We start from the raw sequence: 21,814 nt of genomic DNA, 5'->3' as shown, positions 1-21,814 counted from the left end.
TACTCCCTAATCGTCGAACAGATACACTGAGAGTGAGAACAGGTAGAGAGAAGTGAGAGAAAGAGAAGAGAACAGTGTTTTAGAGAGATAGAAGTATTTTAGATAATGAACCGAGTTTTAGAAAGTTCTATTTATATTATAAGGTTATTTTATAATAAAATACTCAGTCTCATTATTTTAATACACCTATCTACTCTAATACTCCATTTTCTAAGTTATTACACATATTCGTTTTATCATGACTTAGTTATAATCTGAACATTTATAAAGTGACTGGATTGCACTGACATTCTGTTCATGTAACATTAATTCAAGAATTAATTCAATCAAGATTTTAGGATGTTCTTTGCTTATTTTCATTCACTGAAATCATCGAAGGACATTGGCGTGTCCTCTGGGCTTGTGTCTGTAATGTTGCATTCATACAATGAAATGCTAGCTAATTGTGTCATACGTCATGATTTGCGCCAGCAATTTGAATTTCTGAGATTCAGAATCGAATTCACTATATTCATTGCAAATTAATTGAAATTTTTACTACTGAGTGCAAAAAAATCAATCCACTTTATGTCCTTTATGTGAGATGATTTCTAGTTACCTACATTTTTTAATTTCCAATGAACCTCTTTGCAGCACTTGTTTTGATGGGCAACTTGCGGTTGAAGCTCCATGATGTGTGCAATGCAGTTGGGAGATATTTTTCAATACATTGTTAAACTCAATTTTTACAACATCAAAAACAACTAAACAATAATTATACACATCCCTTAGCCCATATTTCATGCACGGTCAAGTTTGGTTTTTCTTGTACCAGTTTTTTTTGTGGGTGCGTGTGTGTGTTCACCAGTTTTCCAAATTGCAATCTCTGGCTTCTCCACAAATCCACTTGCAAAATGACCACTTTTCGAAAGGCAAAAGAACAATTTGCCACCTTGTGTTCAAGAGGGCACGTAAGAGAGGCTTTTGAAAGCTTTGTATCAAAGATATGGGCAGAACCCCGTTTGTTCTCAAACCTCCTCCAAGCGTGCATTGGGTTGAAGTCTGTTTCTTTAGGCAAGCAGCTTCACTCTTTGATATTAACTTCTGGTTGTTCCTCAGACAAGTTCATTTCCAACCATCTCCTCAACCTCTACTCAAAATTTGGGGAGCTTAGAGCCGCTGTAGCTTTGTTTGATCGAATGCCCAGAAGGAACATCATGTCATGTAACATCATGATCAAGGCCTATCTTGAAATGGGCAACATCGAGAGTGCAAGGAACCTGTTTGATGAAATGCCTGAGAGAAATATTGCCACGTGGAATGCGATGGTAACGGGTTTGGCCAAGTTTGAAATGAATGAGGAGTCTTTAGTCTTCTTTTCTAGAATGAATGAGTTAGGGTTAATGCCAGATGAGTACTCTTTGGGTAGTGTGCTCAGGGGATGTGCTCATCTAGGAGCTTTGTTTGCTGGCCAACAGGTTCATGCCTATGTTATGAAATGTGGGTTTGAGTTAAATTTGGTTGTTGGATGCTCTTTGGCTCATATGTATATGAAAGCTAGAAGCATGGACGATGGGGAGAGAGTTATCAATTGGATGCCAGATTACAATTTGGTTGCTTGGAATACACTTATGGCTGGAAAAGCTCAAAAGGGATCCTTTGGGGGAGTTCTGGATCAATACTGTATGATGAAAAAGGCTGGTTTTAGACCAGACAAGATTACTTTTGTGAGTGTGATTAGCTCGTGTTCGGAGTTAGCTATCCTTGGTCAAGGGAAGCAAATTCATGCTGAAGCAATCAAAGCAGGAGCTAGTTATGAAGTTTCTGTAGTTAGTTCATTGGTTAGTATGTACTCTAGATGTGGATGTTTGCAAGAGTCTTTCAAATCTTTTCTGGAATGCAAAGAGCGAGATGTTGTGTTATGGAGTTCAATGATCGCTGCTTATGGGTTTCATGGTCAAGGAGAAAAAGCCATCAAACTTTTCAATCAAATGGAACAAGAAAGTATGCCAGTAAACGAGGTCACTTTCTTGAGCTTGCTTTATGCTTGTAGTCATTGTGGAATGAAGGATAAAGGACTTGATTTCTTTGATATGATGGTGAAAAAGTATGGACTCAAGGCTAGACTAGAACATTATACTTGTGTGGTTGACCTACTAGGGAGGTCTGGCCGTTTGGAGGAGGCAGAGGCAATGATACGATCCATGCCTGTAAAAGCAGACGCAGTTATATGGAAGACATTATTATCTGCGTGCAAACTCCACAAGAATGCTGAAATTGGAAGAAGAGTTGCTGCAGAAGTTCTTACGATCGATCCTCAAGATTCAGCTTCATATGTTCTACTTGCCAACATTTATTCTTCAGCTAAGAGATGGCAAAATGTTTCTGAGGTAAGGAGAGCCATGAAAGACAAGATGGTGAAGAAAGAACCAGGCGTAAGTTGGGTAGAAGTGAAGAATCAGGTTCACCAGTTTCATATGGAAGATATCTCTACTCATCTTGGAGACTTTCATAGTTGAACAATAACAAGGCATCGAAAGCATTTTCCGTAAGGGCATCCTTGGGGGAAATGCAACAATAAGGGAGAAGGGGGTTTCTGAAATTATTGCTCGGAAATGAGGGAGTTGGATTACTGTACTCTATGAATTTGAATTACTCTGAAAGAAGGAATTACAGTTGACCGCACATGCTCGTGTGACTGCACAGTTGGATTCATAGAGTTAGTAATGCTTTTGAATTACAGTACTATATGGATTTGAATTACTCTGAAAGAAGGAAGCCGTTACAGTCTGATGTTCACTTTCCTGGTGAGCCATTTTCCTTTAGTTTATCTTCTGAGATTAATTAGTTTCTAATCCCAATTATGACTTTTGTAACACACCAGTTTCGATTCTTAGTAAATAGGTATTCATTTATGCTTCCTTTTTGAGTGCGAAAATCCAATTATTCGGTTCTTGTACATTATTTGATTAATCTGTGATTCATCTTCATTGACATATGTTTTGCATCTTGCATTGATTAGTTGTCAGTAGAATATACATAATTCACGACTGTCATAACCATGAGTGTGTTGTTTGCTGCCAAACGTGGTTCTAATATGTGTTTTTTATTCTTGCATGCATTTCTTGCTATTAGATCACGTCTTTCATTCATTTTCTTCATTTTAGATTTGTTCCAATCATTGCATACACATTCTGCACATTCACTTCATTGAAACATTTTCACAAACAGTTTGGTAAAACCTGTCTTTTATTCATACATTTCGTCAAACAGATTTGGAATTCATTCATATGCATTGTTTTAGGTCATTATATCCTTGAATAGAATTATTGGTGAATGTTGGGTGCAAACGCATTGAAGGTTAACAGGTCATTTATTCTCTGGCACCATTTAATCAATTTTAGTAATTGAGGATCACAAGGACTACTTAATTCAAAATTAGTTCTTGCGTTACTTTCTAATAAATTTTTGCATCATAAAAATTATAAAATCCATACATCAATAAGGGGGACAACTTGTTACATTTGGAACATATAAAGCACCTGATTCTTTTTTTGTATAATTAGCTTTCGCTTAATGGTGCTTTTACTTACTTTTTGGTGATTCTTTTTTTGTGATTCTTTTTTTGTATAATTAGCTTTCGCTTAATGGTGCTTTTACTTACTTTTATTTTTCTTTAGGTAAATATGGTTTTATAAAGCACCTGATACAAGTTTCTTTTCAAAATTATCTCAGCTTAAGGATGATATTGAGTTTAAAATAAGAATGATTTTGTTATTTTCAGTTTTATGAATTATATTCTCCTTTTCTCTATTTGTAGCAATATCTAATCTTCTAAAATAGGAAAATAGGGAAACAATATACTAAAAAATAATCTAGAAGATCATACATCTATTTTCTCTAATTAAGAAGATGCTATAGATATTTTCTCTAATTAAGAAGATATATTTCCTCTAATTACAACACTCCCCCTCAAGTTCGTAAACAAATATCAATCATTCCCAACTTGCCTACAAGATCTTGAAATCTACCCGAAAGGAGTTCTTTTGTAAAAATATCTGCTATATGAAGTTCTCTAGGAACATGAGTTGTAATCACAAAGTTTCTGTCTAGATTATCTTTGATGAAATGTCTGTCAATCTCAATTTGTTTGGTCTTGTCATGTTGTATTGGATTATGGGCTATGTTCATGGCAGACTTATTGTCACAGTGTAGTTGCACAGGGTTATTGTTAGGGTATAAGGTGAGAGGTAATAATAAGGGTTGGAAAGTATATGAGAAGCAGAAGAAAGGTAGGAGGGAAGTGAGGCCGAACGGTATTGACCGTAAAGGCCAAACGGTGGAAGGCATGGAGAGGTTAGGCCGAACGGTGGCAAAAGGGAACGGTTAGGCCGAACGGGGGACAAGACCAGGCCGAACGGTGGACAACGGGGAGTGACCAGGCCGAACGGTAGGAGGCAGGGAGCGACCAGGCCGAACGGTGGGAGGTAGGGAGCGACCAAGCCGAACGGTGGGAGGTAGGGAGCGACTAGGCCGAACGGTGGGAAGCAGGGAAGGAACTGAGCCGAACGGTTGAAGAATCACCATCTTAACTACGCAACAGTTAGGGTGGGCGAGAGCTAATTATAGTAAAAGAAGCCACAATAGGAGAGAATATTCAATATAAGTTAATTAGAGTAAATAAATATATATCCTAGGGAAATTATTCAATATAAGATATTTATAATTAAGGATATATGCTAGGATAATATAGGGGGATATTTATATTAAATGCAGATATATTCTAGGGAAATATTTAGTAAGAGATGGGCATGAAATAATTAGTATAAATAAAGCTAGAGTCTAGGGTTAAGGGCATGCTTTTGATTATTGAGTTTTGTAAAGGAGGTTATGCTCCAAAATAGTTGATGGAGGTTATGCTCCCAATTATTAGAAATAATTGACGGAGGTTATGCTCCCAATTATTGTTTGTTTTCTATTTGATTCAGTTATTCTTATCAATAAAAGAGGTTTATTCATTCATCTTCTATTGTTCTTTGTCTGTGAGAGTGTGTGAGAGATTGTTCTAGTTACGTTCCATACTCGGATACGTAGCAATTATCCACCTTGACTTTAAGATCATCCAAAATGATTTTCATCCAGAGTCCTTCACACATTCCTTGAGCAAGAGCTCGAAATTCAGCTTCTGCAGTAGAACGAGATACTTTATCTTGCTTTTTTCTCCTCCACGTTACCGGACTATCTCCAAGAAACAAACAATACCCAAAAGTAGATTTTCTATCAATAATAGAACTTGCATAATCAGCATCAATATATATTTTCATAGTCAATGTGTCTTCCCTTTTGAATAATAGCCCCTTTCCTGGACTTGACTTCAAGTATTGAAGAATTTTGTCAATTGCTTGCATGTGTTTCTCTCTTGGATCATGTATAAATTGGCTTACTACACTAACTGCATAAGCAATGTTTGGTCTTGTGTGTGATAGATAAATCAATTTTCCTACCAATCTCTAACATTGGGCCTTTTCTACAGGAGCACTTTCCTCACTTCCAATTCTGTGATTATGTTTCTGTAGGAACTCTTGAGGTTCTACATCCCAACTTTCCTGTTTTTTTGAGGAGATCAAGTACATATTTCCTTTGGGAGATGAAAATCCCATTCTTGGAGTAAACAACCTTTATTCCAAGAAAATATTTGAGTTTTCCTAGGTCTTTCATTTCAAATTGAGCTACTAATTTGTCTTTTAATGCCAATTTTTCTGTTTCATCATCTCCTGCAATAATATCACCCACATAGGCAAACAATAGAGTGAGTTTACCTGTAGAAGAGCTTTATGAATATAGTATGATCTCCTTGGCTTTGTCTGTATCCCAAGGAAACCATTGCTTTTGTAAATCTTTCAAACCATGTTGTAGGAGATTGCTTAAGACCATACAATGCTTTCTTTAGGAGGCAAACCTTGTTTATTTCATTTTTCACTTCAAAACCTGGGGGAATCTCCATGTACACTTCCTTTTCTAGATTTCCATGAAGAAAGACATTCTTCACATCTAGCTGGTGTAAGTCCCATCAAAGCGAAAACAACTCAAATTGTATTCATCTTTGCCACTAGGGAAAATGTCTCCTCATAGTCAATCCCATAGGTTTGGGTATATCTTTTTGCCACCAATCTAGCTTTATATCTTTCTATTGTCCCATCTGCCTTATGTTTCACTGTGAATATCCATCTACTACACCCTACTGCCTTCTTGTCTCTTGGTTTATCAACAATCTCCCAAGTTGAATTTCTTTCTAATGCATTCATCTCTTCTTTCATGGCTTGATTCCAATGTTCCAGTTTCATGGCCTCCTGGATTAAGGTAGGAATTTCTGTGGTATCAATGGCAACAATTTAGCTTCTGTGTTTATCAGAGAGAGTGTTAGTGCAAACATACTGAGAAATAGGAAATTTAGCACATGATCTTCTTTCTTTTCTCAATGCAATGGGTAAATCCTCAGTAATACTTACCTCCTCACTAATATCCTCAGGGATCCTTACCTCCGGATTAGACAATTTTTCTTGCTCTAGAGTCGAAGTGGGTTGTTTTCTTCATATTTTTTGCCAAAAAAATTGTCTTCTTCCTCTTCTTTCTCACCGTGGACTATGGTAGCTTCATTGCTCAGATCTTAGGCATCCTACAAAGACAAACATGGTAATGACAAGGAGAGTTCATCCACTTCAAGTGCTTTCTCCCCTTGAAGTGATGGACTGACATAAAAGGATTGTGTTTCATGAAAGGGGACATCCATGGTGATAAAAACGTGACGACTTTGAGGATGATAGCATTTGTACCCTTTTTTATTAGAAGGATACCCAATAAAAACACATTTAAGAGCTCTAGAATCTAATTTACTACGATTAGGATGATGAGAGTGAACAAAAGCAACAGATCCAAAGACTCGACTAGGTAGACTCGTTAATAGGGGAGAAGAAGGAAGAAAAGACAATAGAGATTCTATAGGACTAAGGCCATTTAAGATACAAGTGAATAATCTGTTGATGAGATATGTGACAGTTAACACAACTTCTCCTTAGTAATGTTTTGGAACAGACATTTGAAAAAGAAGAGCTCTAATTACTTCAAGAAAATGATGATTCTTTGTTTCTACAACCCCATTTTATTGAGGGGTGTAAAACCTCAAAAATGGTATTTTAGAAGTGATGATAGTTTAAAAATAGTGCGACTCGGTTATTTTAATATTAAATAGTTTAGTTATAAATAGTTTTATTATAAACGAGTTTCACTATTTTAAAACGTACCATCTCTCTAGAAACCACTTTTCTAGAGTTCTCTACCTTCTCTCTTAGTGTTCTTGCTCCTAAGTAATCTGTTTGACGATCAAGAGGTGTCTAGACAATCATGACGTCAATGTCTACAAATCTAGCTGATCAATTTCAAGAATAGAGCAAGTAAGTTTTTACTCCTTTTTCCTCTCCCGTTCCTAATCTGTTTTTAGAAGTATTGTTGCATGCGTAATCAAGCTTCTCCTAGTCATTCTTGGTTCATCTAGAGTTCTAAAGACTCTGTCCGTTTCCAATTTGGTGTCTCATAGGTTCGTCTAGAGATTCCTTGCATTTCAAGCAATCGACGGAACGTTTCTGAGTTGGACAGTTTATTGCAAGGTAAGGGAAGCTAATTTGCTTTTCATAAGTGTAGTAAGATGGGTTAAATCGGTTAGTTTGTGTGTATTGTTTATATAAAAATTGGTGGTGTTAAATTAGGGAAAAGTGTTGAGTGATTGTAAATTTAGGATGTGTTTTGAGAATTTTGATTGTATGATTGTTGTTGTGAGTTATTGCAGGAGGAATTTAATATGTTGTTGAGATAAAATTGTATTAATAATGATGGTTGTGAATATATGAAATTATAGTTCAGATTGTAGCTTGAATTGATGTTATAAGTATGTCAATGTTGGGATAATGAGAACAATGTGAAATCTGCAATCTGGTATTTGTCTTGGAGTGTTTTGTGATTTGTTAGTATCATTAGATGGTCAAATAAAGAAGGTTAAGGAAGGGAGATAAAATGAGTTCAAATCCTACTTGTTTTGGAGTGAAAATTAGGGGTTTTGGTAAGTGAGTTTTTGAATAAGCAGTTGGTTAGGTAAAAGAGAAGTTTGGGGACTGTTTTGAACAATAGTATGTCCAAATCTTTTACCGTATGAACAATAGTTCCCATGAGTACCTTTTTCAAACAAATTTCCCCCAACATTCTCCTTTTCTCTATTTGTAACAATCTAATCTTCTAAAATAGGGAAACAATATACTAAAAAATAATCTAGAGGATCATACATCTATTTTCTCTAATTAGGAAGACTCTATAAATGTTTTCTCTAATTAAGAAGATTCAATAGATATTTCCTCCAATTACAACATATTGCATAGGCCATCTACACTCCAATCATCAAATGCAATTCATTGAATCCAAGGCACAAACATTGCATATTCATGTTCAACTCAGTCATTGGTAAGGAAAGTCCTAGAAGAAAGTTTACAAAAATTGAAGTAAGAAACCACTAGACACAGAAAATCTATTAGATGGGAGCTTGGGGCATGTTGGGTACAACATTTGCAAAATCAAGCTACTGGGAAAACTGAGCCAAAAAAGACAGAAGAGGGTAAGATTGAGCCAGCTGTTAAAGGTATTGGGAGGCAAGGTGGATTACTAAAGGAATTAAAGAAAAAAATTGATAACAAAAACTCCAAAGTTGAAGTAGGAAAGGATATTTCCCCATCTAATAATGGCAATGTCATAAACAAGCAAGAAACCACGAAACAGGAATTAGAGAGACAAGAGGAAAAAAAGGAAACTATATGGAGAAAGCTACTTTCTGATGCTGCATTTACACGTCTTAAAGAATCTAAAACTGATCTTCATCTGAAGGTTCATCTGTGCTTTTTGACTTAAATGATGCTTTATTTTTCTGACGCTGTAACTGGAATGTTATTCTCAATAGGAATATGTCAATTTTATGATTTCTAGCCAGCAATGTGCTTATTAATCTATGTACTCATATTTATTAAATATATTTTGATTTGATATCTTCTCCATTTTCCCAGTCACCTGATGAATTGATGGACATGGCACATAAATATTATGTTGATACTGCACTTCCAAAGCTGGTGAGTTTCCTAACATTGAACTTATTTGTATTTAAACTGAGTTATTTTGGAATGTGTTTATTTTAGTGATTGTTACTTCAAATTCATAGGTGGCAGATTTTGCGTCCCTTGAACTCTCACCTGTTGATGGAAGGACGTTGACTGATTTCATGCTACAAATGCACCTGCACATTGATTTCCAATAAGAAAACCATGTTATTGATTCCTTACCCATTCCCTAGGATACTAAAGAACTTTTTATTTTTTAATTATATATTTTTTTCTGCAGCATTAGGTTCATAAATTAAGTAGGGGTTTTCACAGGTCTGTTTGGACCAAATTTAGTTGAAAGTAAAATCTTAACCAATTAATTTTAATTGGTTTGAATTGTTTTAAATTTTTCGAAAAAAACAAATTCAAAATCAAAATCTAATGATAGTCTCGATTTGGTTCAGCCTATTGGATCCAATAATATATAAGTATACAAAATTTTGTTTACCAATAATTCTATGATTAACCTTGAATAGTTTTGTAAGCAAAGTGTTATAGGTCACTATATCCGGGTAACAACCCCTTGACATCATTATTTCCAAATACTCAATTGCTCTATCCATCTTTTTTCTCTTGACAAAACCCATGAAGCAATGGATTGTAACTCAAGGATAACACTCCCTCTGCAGCTGCCTGTTGAGAACCTCCATTGCCTCCTTCAATTTCCCACTGCTACACAAACTACGCAAAATGGTGTTATATGTAACAACATCAGGAGCAACACTCATTCTTTCCAAAACCGGCAGGTCTTTATCTATATCTCCTGATTTGCAAATTTTTTTAGTGTTTATTGTTTTCTTAATTATTCTCCATTACTTCTCTTTGGCTCTACAGGAAAGACTTATTATGAATTTTTGTTAGGTCATGGAGGCAATGACAGTTTGATACTTGATCAGTTAAGGATTTTGAGATTATAGTGGAGTATCCATTTATAGAGGAAATTGCAGCCTGTATTTACTTTCACAAGCAAAATGCCAGCGCGAAGATTTTAGAAACTTGTACAAAACTAGGCATAAATTATTATGTATTAGAAAGGTATTTAATTTCATTCCTTTCTTCTGGGTTTTGAGTGCAAATTCAGAGTTGTCCAGCAAAGATAATGAAGTAGATTCTATTGCTCAGTATGATTACTTTGTCCGGATAACTTTCTATTTTGTTGAAAAATCTGGTTATTTGTGGTTCAAACTCATAAAACTTGTAGAGTTACCATCTTATCCACGAATTGTTTTACTTTCACGTTCCATGTTATACTGATTATTATTTCAGTTATAAATCACATTTTTTTTCTTTTTCTATAATGTATGAAACATTGTAAAGATTGTGGCTTTTTATTATTTGTTTGCTTGTAAATATTGTTGCTTTTTATTATTTATTTGCTGGCTTTATTATTTATTATAGGCTTGCATTAGCAAATACTCCAAAAAAAACTTGGTGGAGTTCACAAATACTATTGGAAGTACTTACTAAACAGTAAAAGCATAAGAAACTTCAATAAACTCGGAATCCAACATATGTTGGTTTGAAAGTTGAAACTGAAACAAGATGATGTCTAATGATTTTGTTTAGGTTATAGTCCATGTTTTTCAATTAGTTGAGTTGCTTTCGACCATATCATATTTTTAATCAATCTTGCAATGTTTTTTTAAACATTATGTAATTTAATTTTATATTTATATTATACTTTATCTTAAATCATTTATAAAAGTATTTTTATATATATATATTACAATTTTATTTATTTTTTATTATAAAAAAATATTTTATTAAATTACGAAATTATTAGTGCAGGTGAGTAATTATAAATAAAGAAGGTTTCAGATAATAATATTATAGAAAAGGTTAACACTTTCTACAAACATTCTTCTATAATATAATTTTGATATTAGAAGTTATGAAAAACTTTCAAATCGACTACACTAACTGTGGGGTATAAAAAACTTTTGGAAATCAATTTGCAGAGGTTTGCAATAAAAGACTCCACTAAATAATATTCTTTTTTGCAGTGAATGTTGACTTTGCACATTAGAGTGCCCAAGAAGATTTAGGTTCTCTTCTGGCTAACCTGATTGGGAATCTAGCCTTTCCTTTGATCTTGATTAGAGGTTTGTTCCTTCTCTTAAGACGATAAAGAGGAATGGGAGGTCCTGGTGGACCATGATTTCCTCTTACTTTTGGCCAATCTAAAGCCAAGTTTCAAATGGAACCAAACACTGGAGTGACATTTGATGATGTTGTTGGGGTGGATGAAGCCAATCATGACTTTATAGAGGTGGTGGAGTTTCTGAAGAAGCTTGAGAGGTTCACTGCTGTCGCATACTTAAAGGAGTTTTTCTTGTTGGTCCTCTAGGAATTGGGAAGACCCTGTTGGCCAAGGCTATTGCTGGTGAAGCTGGTGTTCCATTATTTTCAATATCTGGTTCTGAGTTTGTTGAGATGTTTGTTGGTGTTGGTGCTTTTCGAGTTTGTGATTTGTTCAAAAAGGCCAAAGACAACGCCCCTTTCATTGTCTTCGTTGATTAAATTCATGCTGTTGGAAGACAAAGAGGAACTGGAATTGGTGGAGGGAATGATGAAAGAGAGCAGACCCTCAACCAACTTTTGACATAAATGGATGGTTTTGAGGGTAATATTGGCATCATTGTCATTGCAGCAATTAAAAGGGTAAACATTCTTGAGTTTTCCTTATTGAGACCAGGACGGTTTGATAGGGACTATATTATGAAATGCTTACTTTTTGTTAAAGAGTAAATTATAGAACAAAAATGCTTTTTGTGCACTCCCAATTTGGTTTCAGCACCTAAAAAAAAAAAAAGGAAGCATTATGTATAGAACTTAAGTTTATATTTTGAAGATTGACTATAAGTTATCTCTTACATGAGAGAATGATCAATAGAGTGGGAGTAGACGAAAAACTCATCCAAGAAGATGAAGTTGACGATGAAGTTGACATTGTAAGTGATGTAGTGGACTATTATCAACTACTATTATCAACTTATATACGGAAAAATCCGTATGTAACTTATATACGGAAAAATCCGTATGTAACTTATATACGGATTATTTTGTATGTAACTTACATAGAGATTTTTTCGTATGTAATTTACATATGGAGTTTTCTGTTGTAACTTACTTACGATCCTTTTATATATGGATTTTTGTTTGTATATAATCTGTATGTAACATCATTTTATATACGGATTTTGAAGGTTACATACGAATTTTGGCCGTATGTAACTGTGATTTTAGTTAATGTTGGTATTGCTTTATGTCCAATGTTAATTAACGTCAATTAACGTGGAGTTTTTTTAATCTGACGTTAATTTAATCTCTCTTGGTATGACATTGGTATTTTCTTAGAAGTTAAAGGCCAAAAAACACAGAAGTCAAAACCTTTTTGCAAACGTTTACTTAAATGTTTGCAATATATGAGACGTTAATCATGTCTATTAAACACTGTTTACTTCAAAGTGCTATATTTATAAAAACATTGTGAATGATTATTTCGTTCAACACTTTGGATAGATAATTATATTGATAAACACTTTATTCAGTATTATTCCTTAGCAAATATAATTTGTTAGACACTTCATTCTATAAACAATATCTTATTATGTATTGTATGTTAAACTTTAAAACATGTGTTGCTAGAGAGTCTAGTCTCTCTAGACGATCTTGTCTTAACAAATCTTATCCATAAAATAATTTTTTTTGTAACACAATTTCATAACATTTATAAAAAGTTATTGTGTATATAAATTTTTACATATTCAAAATGAAGAATGATAAATTTAATTGAGTTTAGTTTTTAAACTATAAATAGAAAAGAAAAATAGTTTCTTCCTTCATTTAACTTGTTTCACTGTTTCTATAAGTTGTTTCCACTTCTTTAGAAATTTTGAGTTTTTGTATTCTCCTTTGTGTTTCTTGAGTCAGGAACTGGCTTAGAACAAACAGAGATCAACTCGTTCGAACTTTGTTTAAGGTAAGTTTTTCTTTTTTTGGCTTAATTTTCAATTTTTTTTCTTCTTCTTTGCTTTCATGTGTGGTTTGATGGGAGGAAATGTGGTTGTATACGAATACGAGGATGTTGTAACGTGTGTGTTTGTTTTGATTGCTTGAAAGTTATTTAGAGGAGCCTTGAATATCTATCATATAAGTTTACGTATATTAGAAATAAAAACACGTGTATATAAGGAAAGCTAATTATATTTATAAGTTTTTATTTGGTTAAATTTAATTAAGTTAGTAAATTCAGTAAAAGTATTGCATCTATTGAATATATACGTAGACTTTTAGTTTTTTTTTCTCATCCTTATAAATATAAGTCTTTTAAATGTTTTAATTTCTTTTTATATATTAATGAGTTGTTTCTCAATTTTTTAATTTAATTTTTTCCGTCTAGATAGTAAGTAAATATGTGAAATTGATTTCTTTTTACCTTCTCCTAATATAGTTATAAAGTTACATGTTGTTTCACATCTCTCTTTGATATAAGGTTAAACCCCTTTAGTTGTTCCTATTTTTGTGCGTTCTTTCCAGTTCAATCACCGTTTTATTAGAATTTCTAATTTATTCCTAAAAAGTGCTAATTTGAATCAATTGGACCCTTGCCATTAAATTGGATTAACGAGGTTAAGTTTTTGATGAGGTGAGAGATTGACGTGACAAGTTTTTTAAATGTGGCATGCTGAAACCTTTATATGTGACATTTCTTAAAAGATTAGATTTTAATAATAGGGTTTTTGAAATGAGATTTAATAATAGAATTTTCGGTAAGTCGATTTTGCCCTCGTGGCATGCTGAAACCTTTATATGTGACATTTCTTAAAAGATTAGATTTTAATAATAGGGTTTTTGAAATAAGATTTAATAATAGAATTTTCGGTAAGTCGATTTTGCCCTCGCCAGTGCTTCTTCTTCCAGTGAATCACCACTTCCAACGGATCCTCCATGCGCCAATCATATCGCGGCCTGGTGCGATCTGGTGAAGACCCCTACTTAGAAACGCCATAGTCAGGAACTTCACCAGAGAGGCGCAACCTCAACCTGACGACGTCATTTTCTGGGACGAGGAGTTTCCACGCTCTGCACCCTCTCTGCCTACAAAGACAGTGCCTTTCACCCTTGGGAAATCGTTATCTCTCTCTTCAATGTCTGTCTCTCTTTCTCTCACTCCCTCTCTATTTAGTGTTTTTTTCTCTGCTGTAATTTTAGAATTTTAGATTAATTTTGTTTTGGGTTTTTTTTTTCATATCTCGTAAATTGATTGGAAGGACGCGTCACTGATTTGCTCATTATAGAGAGAAGTCTCTGTTGAGGATTGCGAAGGGATTTAACTATATAGAATCTATGGCAAGAAAGACCAAAAGGAAACATGAACATTACTGTTAATGGTGAAGAAGGATTCAAACTGGAACAAGACTCTCAGAATAGGTAAAGGGAACATAGAAAAACTCGTCTCTATGAGATGAGAGTTTCTTGAGTTGCTTACTGAGAGGATTGAAGAGAGCCAAAACAGTTTCAACTATTGTCAAATCATTCTCCTATCCAGACAACTCTTCCCGGCACACAATTTCATCTCCCCAAACGCTTAAAGGATACATAATCCTCAAAAATGGCCCCACAGTGTACATCTTCACCCAACTCTCCCAAGAAACATCGCATGTATTATTATGATAATGACCATGAATGACCAAAGTAAACAAATCCCTTTCGATGTCAAATGAAACCACAAATTCAGAATCGGTGTTAAAAGTAGAAGTCATGGTGGCAAGCCAAAATATAGTTCCAGTGATGGCCACAAAACTAGAGACAATACACAAAGGTTGCAACTTGGCGGCGTCGATTTCCCTCCAGGAGCCGGAGGCTAACGAATAGACCTCGACCCGATCAACCCTAACGTTGTCGAGAACGACCACTTGGTCGTCCCGGGCGAAGACGCACATGGAGATTCAGACAATCTTGTAATCGTCGGCAAAGGGGTTGAACCCGAATCTGACATAGTTGAAGGACAAAATGTTTGCGACGGGAACCTGTTTGATTTGACAAGTGGCCATGTTGAGGATGGATATGGCAGTGTTGTGGCTGAGGCAGAGGAGGCTGTTGCAGGAGGCAAGGATCTTGGTGGTGGGGGAAATGATGTGGGAGAGACGAGATTCGTGGATGAGGTCGTGGTGGGGTCCGATTATGTAGGTGGAGAAGGGTTTAAAATGTTTCTTTTATAAAATGAGACGAAAAAGGATTATTTAATAAAAAGCCACGTATAAGGTATGTGCAAGCCACGTCTCAAAAAATGTCCACATCAACCTCACATATCATAAAAACTTAACCCCGTTAAGTCAAGTTAACGGTAGGGACCCAATTGAGTCAATTTTTCAATATAAAGGATTAAATTGGAAAAACTTATAAGACGAGAATCTAAGTGGGAAAATCCCACATAAATAGGGACTTCCGAAGGGTTTAACCTTGATATAATAGACAAGAAAACCAAATATTCAAATAAATAATTAGGATACTTAATCTAGTGCATATTTGACTTGATGTTATCTTTTTTTTGTCAATTGTTTTTTTTTTAATTTTATAATTTTTTTACTTCTAATATTGTTATAAATATCTATACTCATAAAAAAATCATTAAAAAAATAATTAATACTATATATATATTGACTAATTTAGATATTAATTTATAAACAATAATTATTGATAATTAAGATAGTTTATATTATAAATAAAAAAATATAATTTATTTGTGAATTGAAATGTATATTAGTACAGTATCTAATATTAGTTATCAAATATTTTCAGACAGTGACGGTTAATCCTATGTGTCTGATATGTGTTTTATCTATGGATTCATTTGCAATTATCATCAACTACATTTTGAGAACCCCGTTTTTGTTTGAATTGCTTCTTTTCCCTCACTAATATCATCATTATCCGGTTTCAAATTTGATTCTTTGTTTACCTAATGTTTTCATAAAATTTTGATGTCAATAAATAAATGTGATCCACTTTTCTTCCCACTCTAAAATCTTCAAGGTCTCATTTCACTCATGTTCAACAACATCCAACTTACAAAAGTAATTACTAAAGCCGACTTAGAAACATAACGAGGATTTTATAAGTTAAAAAAGTAATTGCACTTTGGTGGATAGGAAAATAAAACCAAGGACGAAGTAAACTAAGATATATTACTAAGGACATCTTTGAATAACAACATGATTATTTACTCAATAAACAAACTTTGATTCCACATATAGAAACTTATGATTGAATAATCTTAGGAAACAAGACAATCCCAAGACATATAAAGATAATCTATATTAAATATTTCTACAATTTGAAAACCTCCTCCAGCTATCTTCCATCAAGTAATAACAACTTAAGATGATCATTTTCATACAGAAAAACCATGCTCGACTCCAATAAGGATTAATGTAGAGAATGACAATAATTACGGTTGATACGGGAGCAATATGAATGCTAAACTCAACTCCTTATATGGTTTTTGTTTTTGATGATGACAACACATGTAGTTGCTTTTGATGATGACAATACATATGTTTCCATGACTGCAACATATTTTGTATGAATTGGTTGATATTCATACTTATTATGATTATGCATGTGTTAACATCTATTGTATGCATACTCATACTCTGATATGTGAAAATCACTTGCACAATGTATTATCTATATGAAGTAATCGATTACAAAAGTTATGTAATCAATTAAGTTCATTAGATAGCCATTTGCTTAAACTGGTGCAAGCTACAAGTTTTAACTGATTACATTATGTCAATAATTGATTAAATCTCGTGCCTTTGCAATACATCTTTCTAGATTGTGCTGTGATGAGTTTTGTGTTGAAAATGTTTTCGAAATTCCTAAGTGTTGTATTAATCAATTACACATTTTATGTAATCAATTAAGTTTGTTATACATTGAAAATTGTTTGTTGATAAGTCTTAACTGTCTCAACGGTCATATTTTCATATGTTTTGACTTACTTGATATATGTAACCGATTACATTATTATAGTAATCGATTTGATTGCGTTTGTTATAAGAAAACTATATATTGACGCATTGCACACTTGTTAAGATATCGACAAGTGTACTGAATCGTATCAAGTAATAATAAATGGTAGACTATCATGCAATTACTTAACTAATTAAGACTTTGAAAAAAAAATTTAGGGTTTTGAATGCAAAACAATAAAGTAAACATGAATGCAAATTTGATCAATTGAAGAACACACAAAGATGAATGGATGATATTGAGTATATGAGATGATTATGTTGTTGGGGGTTTAGATTTCACCTAATTTACTCTCATGCATATATGAATTCATCTTCTTCATTAATGTTAATATCACTTTCTAAATTAGTCAAAACCCGATGTCTCGGCGAAGAAAGCCTATCCTTAATTACTAGATCACAATGTCTTGTATCACTGGTAATTAATTCTGCATTACGATTATAAGCTTAATATAACCAAAACTCCTATCCCTATGTCTATGCAATACTGCTTTTGGGAGAAAATTCTCCAGATCTAGGTTTCCCCGTATGTGTTCATATCACGAAAACCAATGATCATGTCATGACTGAGTTAAACATAACAAGCATAGAGCAAAGAAGAATAACCCTAACTATTATTGAAAGAAGCATAAATAAATTGGAATCAATTCAAATACATGAGAATTCACAAGGTTACATCATCCCCCAACAACAAATTGAATTTAGTTCCCCCTTTTCATAGGGAAACTAGATGAACAATGGAATGAGAATGAAAGATAAACCCTAAAAACTGAAGAGGAGAGCTTCCGCATCCACTTCTGCCTCTAGAGAGTTGGAAGAATATGAATTTGTGTTAATTTTATCAAAAGATACCCCCTCTAGGTCGAGTAAATCCTTAAATAGGACTGAATTGGATCATGGGCCAATGTTGACACCGCTTAGCACCCCTACTTAGGGCGCCCAGGCGTAAAACGTTACTTGAAGACTGACGCTCAGCATCCCTAAAAGGGCGCTCAGGCGTGACTGCGAGACTCCTGCGCTGAGGGCCCTAGAAAAGGGCGCCCCAGCGTCTTGTGACCTTTAGCAACCTTTTCTTCTGGTACTCTTTCTGTCCTTTCTGAGTTTCAAGTTCTTGACGTTTAAACTCCTCTTCCAATTCACCCAATTTCCTACAAAATCAAGGGAATTTAGTGATCAAATCTTCAAGTATAACCTCAACTCTCTTATTCACCAAGATAAGCTAAAAACAGGAGAATAAGAAAGTTCCTAAGTAAAAACGGATTTATTTATTATCAAAATCTAATCCCAAATAACGGTGAAATCAACTATTATCAACATTGCACAAATAGACTTTTGATCATTCTAAACTTTCATATATGATATTTCTGAATTGAGAAAAGAGTTACAAGCGTACTAAGACGCTCCAAGAAACAAGATACACAGAAGTTGATAATCTTGAAGGTTTCTTGAAGAACAAATTTGGGTTTTCATTGCTGATCAACTACTGCACTACCGAGGTGTACTCTTGACTGATCAAATTTGGTTTTTAGCAATCTTGGATTGTGTTGTTCCCTGTGCGTTGCGGCTAAGAAGAAGAATGTAGAGTTCTTAGTTCTTTGAGAGGTGTCTCAAAGGGTGACTGCAGAAGAGGATTGTTCTTGCTGCAGGGTTGTGTTGTTGGCTATAATAGATTAGTGAGTTAGAGAGGTGGTTACACTTGAGAGGTGGTCTATGTAAAGCCTTGTTGTAAAAACTCAGATCTTTATAGTGCAATTGGCTTTCAATCTCAGGTTGATTGAAAGGACACTGGATGTAGGCATTGAGGTTGTAAGACCCGTATAAATAAAATGTTATTTTATTTTAATTATTTCTATTTGGTGGTATTAAATAATAAATTGTGATGAGTAATAGTATTGAGAAATATTTTAATAAATGAATAAAATTAAAGTAATATTGATGTTTAATTTTGAAATAGCTTGAAAGAGTAGTTAAATATAAATGTTTGCATTAATGTTTCGATGGATGGAGGTTGGTTTAGGGAGATGTATGTGCATGGTCTCAAAAAGTTCAAATGTCTTCCCATGACAAAAAGACTCTTAGTTCTTTTTATTTTCTACTTTGGCATGTGCGGGTCCACCATGAGGTAAGAAAGAGGAAAATAAAATTTCCCTTGGCGGTGAGTGGTGTGTAGCCTTCCTTTCTTTTGTTTTTTTTACTCACAATTAAGATGAAAGAGAAAAGGTGTAGCGGTATATTATTTTATTGGTGTCTTTATGCATGTGTTCACTAGTAAAAAAACTTGATTTGAAATCGTACAATACACTTCGGTTGAAGCGGAACCGAAATCTATAGGAAAGCGGTGGCATTTTCGTAGTTTTAATTAACTTTTTTGACCCGGTTTAAGGGGGAACCGAGGCATATAGATAATATGACCTCGGTTCAAACCCCACTCGATGCCTAAGATCCTGATAACGCCTCAGTCCACTGGACTCGAGGCAATATACCCTTCGCGCATTTCACCCTCACATAACCCTCTCCACCACCTCCGCTTCTTCTCCTCCACCTCCGTATTTCACCCTCACATAACCCTCTCCTCATCCAACAGCACCCCCTTCTTCTCCTCCTCCCCAAACCCTAACGACTCCCACCCTTCGCCGTCGCGTCACGTCCATGGCAATGGTGTCTCCTCCACCTCCGCTTCCTCCGCCTCCTCCAGATCCCTCAAAACCCCCTCATTCCAGACCTCGGTGGAACCACGTCGTCGCCATCCTCGACGCCCTCAACCTCAAGCCCGCCGCCTTCTTTGTCGCGTGGTTCTCCGTTATCTTCACCCAGCTCGTCTTCTTCTCTCCGCCTCCTCCTCCCTCCTCGCCGCCTTCAACTCCTCCGTCGTCGTGGCTGCCATCGCCTATTTCCTTGCGCCCACACCACCTTTCTCCTCAGCGTCTGGTCCTCTCTCTAGTTCAAGTGGCTCCTGCTCGAGCGCCTGCTCTTCGCTTGCCTCCCTGTCTCCGTCGCGGCGCCTCCTCCTGCTGGTCGACACCGGTAACGACCTTGTCTGGGTTAAATGCTCCGCTGCCGTAACTGCTCCACCAAGTGACCCAGATCTGCATTCCTTCCCCGACATAGAAGCTTTCTCTTTGTTATGGTTTAATTTTGCTGCTCTTTGTTCTGGATTTTTTTTGTCTGTAGCAAAGATGGGAACTTTATGGTTTAATTTTGCACATGGTGAAGTCCTTCAAGGTGTTGCACGAAGGCACGTTGGCTTTGGTGGCAGAGGCTCTTGCGAGCATAGGCGCGTCAAAATATGCTGCAAGGTGATGCAGTACCCCATTTCTCTTTGTGTTATGATTTACTTTGATGTTGATATGAAAGCCCTTCGGCTGTTTGGTGTGCAATTTTGAGTCTTTGGTGCAATTTCAGGGGTTCACTTGTGCCACAAGTTCCAATTAAATTTTCTCGGGAGAAATCGTTCATTGATGTTGAAGGGTTTCTTATCTCTCTGCCAGTGAAGATTCTTGATGATAAAGCACTGGCTTTCACTCCTGTTATTTTGCTTTTCTTTTTGCTTGATTATGCTGCTTGTAGAAGATCACTCCTGTGATTGCTAGAACAAACACTATTCCTCCTATGGAAACAACCACTGCCCGAAACAAGAGTTCATAACAGAAAAATTATAAAGGGTTTAATGTTATATCTTGCAAAATTGTATTGGACGTGATCAGAAGAACTGTTAAATGTTGACATATACCAGAAGAAAACTAAAGAGGCTGATACACACATAAGACCCCCTCTGCATAAGACCCCCTCTGACGCATGACCTCTATTGCCTCGGTTGCATTTGGACCGAGGCAAAAGTATATATTTTTTTTACTCGGTTCAGACCCGAGGTAAAACGTGATAGACTTTTTAACTCGCCTGTATATGCCTCGGTTATAGAACCGGTGCAGATGGATAAAAGTAACCGCTGTCTTTTCCCTTTATTGTACTAGTTGTTGGAAAGAGAAAGTGGAGGAGAGAGTCTTATTTTTAGGATAATGATACTCTGACAACGTTTTTTTAACAATATTTTAATACTATCTACGTGTCATTCTGTGATTGGTCCATGTTGATGTTTATGATTATTATTATTGATTATGAAATAATTTTGGACCAATCACATAATGACACGTAGATGATATTAAAATGTTGTGAAAAAATGTTGTCAAACTATAACTATCCTTATTTTTACGTGAAGGGTAAGTGATCATTTGCATTGTTTTGTTTTGTTTATTTTATGTTAGCATTTGCATGTTTGGAGAGAGAAAAATTAAAGGGAGGCTTGACTTATTGTGTGCGCATGGGAAACGTTCCAAGAGGAAGTTTTACTTCTCATTTACTCTGTTTTCTCACTTACATTTCAATGCTTGGGTCTCAACGTTTTATCTACTTTGCATGGATTGGGCACATTTGTTTTCTTAGTCTTAGAAAGCTTTTAAGAGATTTTTGGATCCTTGGGACGTTACCCATTCCATTAGAATTGTAGGCTACATAAATGAGTACGATGAGGGCACTTTAACACACTTTAAAACTACTATTTACAACCATTAAAGTGAGTTTTATTGGAGCTAATGTGGAGTTAGG

The 21,814-nt window shown here is 35.1% G+C and overlaps 2 pseudogenes across 3 annotated transcripts; one reads left to right on the top strand and one right to left on the bottom strand.

Moving 5' to 3' along the window:
• Nucleotides 1-342: 342 nt before the first annotated feature.
• On the top strand, nucleotides 343-10,409 carry LOC124841702 (pentatricopeptide repeat-containing protein At2g41080 pseudogene; annotated as a pseudogene). 3 transcript variants are annotated; one of them, XR_015784770.1, is made up of 4 exons: nucleotides 343-2,786; nucleotides 9,081-9,143; nucleotides 9,803-9,919; nucleotides 10,008-10,409. The product of XR_015784770.1 is annotated as a pentatricopeptide repeat-containing protein At2g41080 pseudogene, transcript variant X3 (transcript). The 3 variants fall into 3 exon arrangements; XR_015784769.1 differs by having other exon boundaries at nucleotides 9,233-9,919; nucleotides 10,035-10,409; XR_007029130.2 differs by having other exon boundaries at nucleotides 9,233-9,919.
• A 4,169-nt stretch (nucleotides 10,410-14,578) lies between these two features.
• LOC148202100 (uncharacterized) lies at nucleotides 14,579-19,557 on the bottom strand (annotated as a pseudogene).
• Nucleotides 19,558-21,814: the final 2,257 nt, after the last annotated feature.

This window comes from Vigna umbellata, chromosome 3 (assembly GCF_029865625.1).
Source record: "Vigna umbellata cultivar VRB3 chromosome 3, Vumbellata_1.0, whole genome shotgun sequence".
NCBI classification, from domain to species: domain Eukaryota; kingdom Viridiplantae; phylum Streptophyta; class Magnoliopsida; order Fabales; family Fabaceae; genus Vigna; species Vigna umbellata.
The sequence above is the reverse complement of the archived record's forward strand: the minus strand, read 5'-3'. Positions and strand labels throughout refer to the sequence as shown.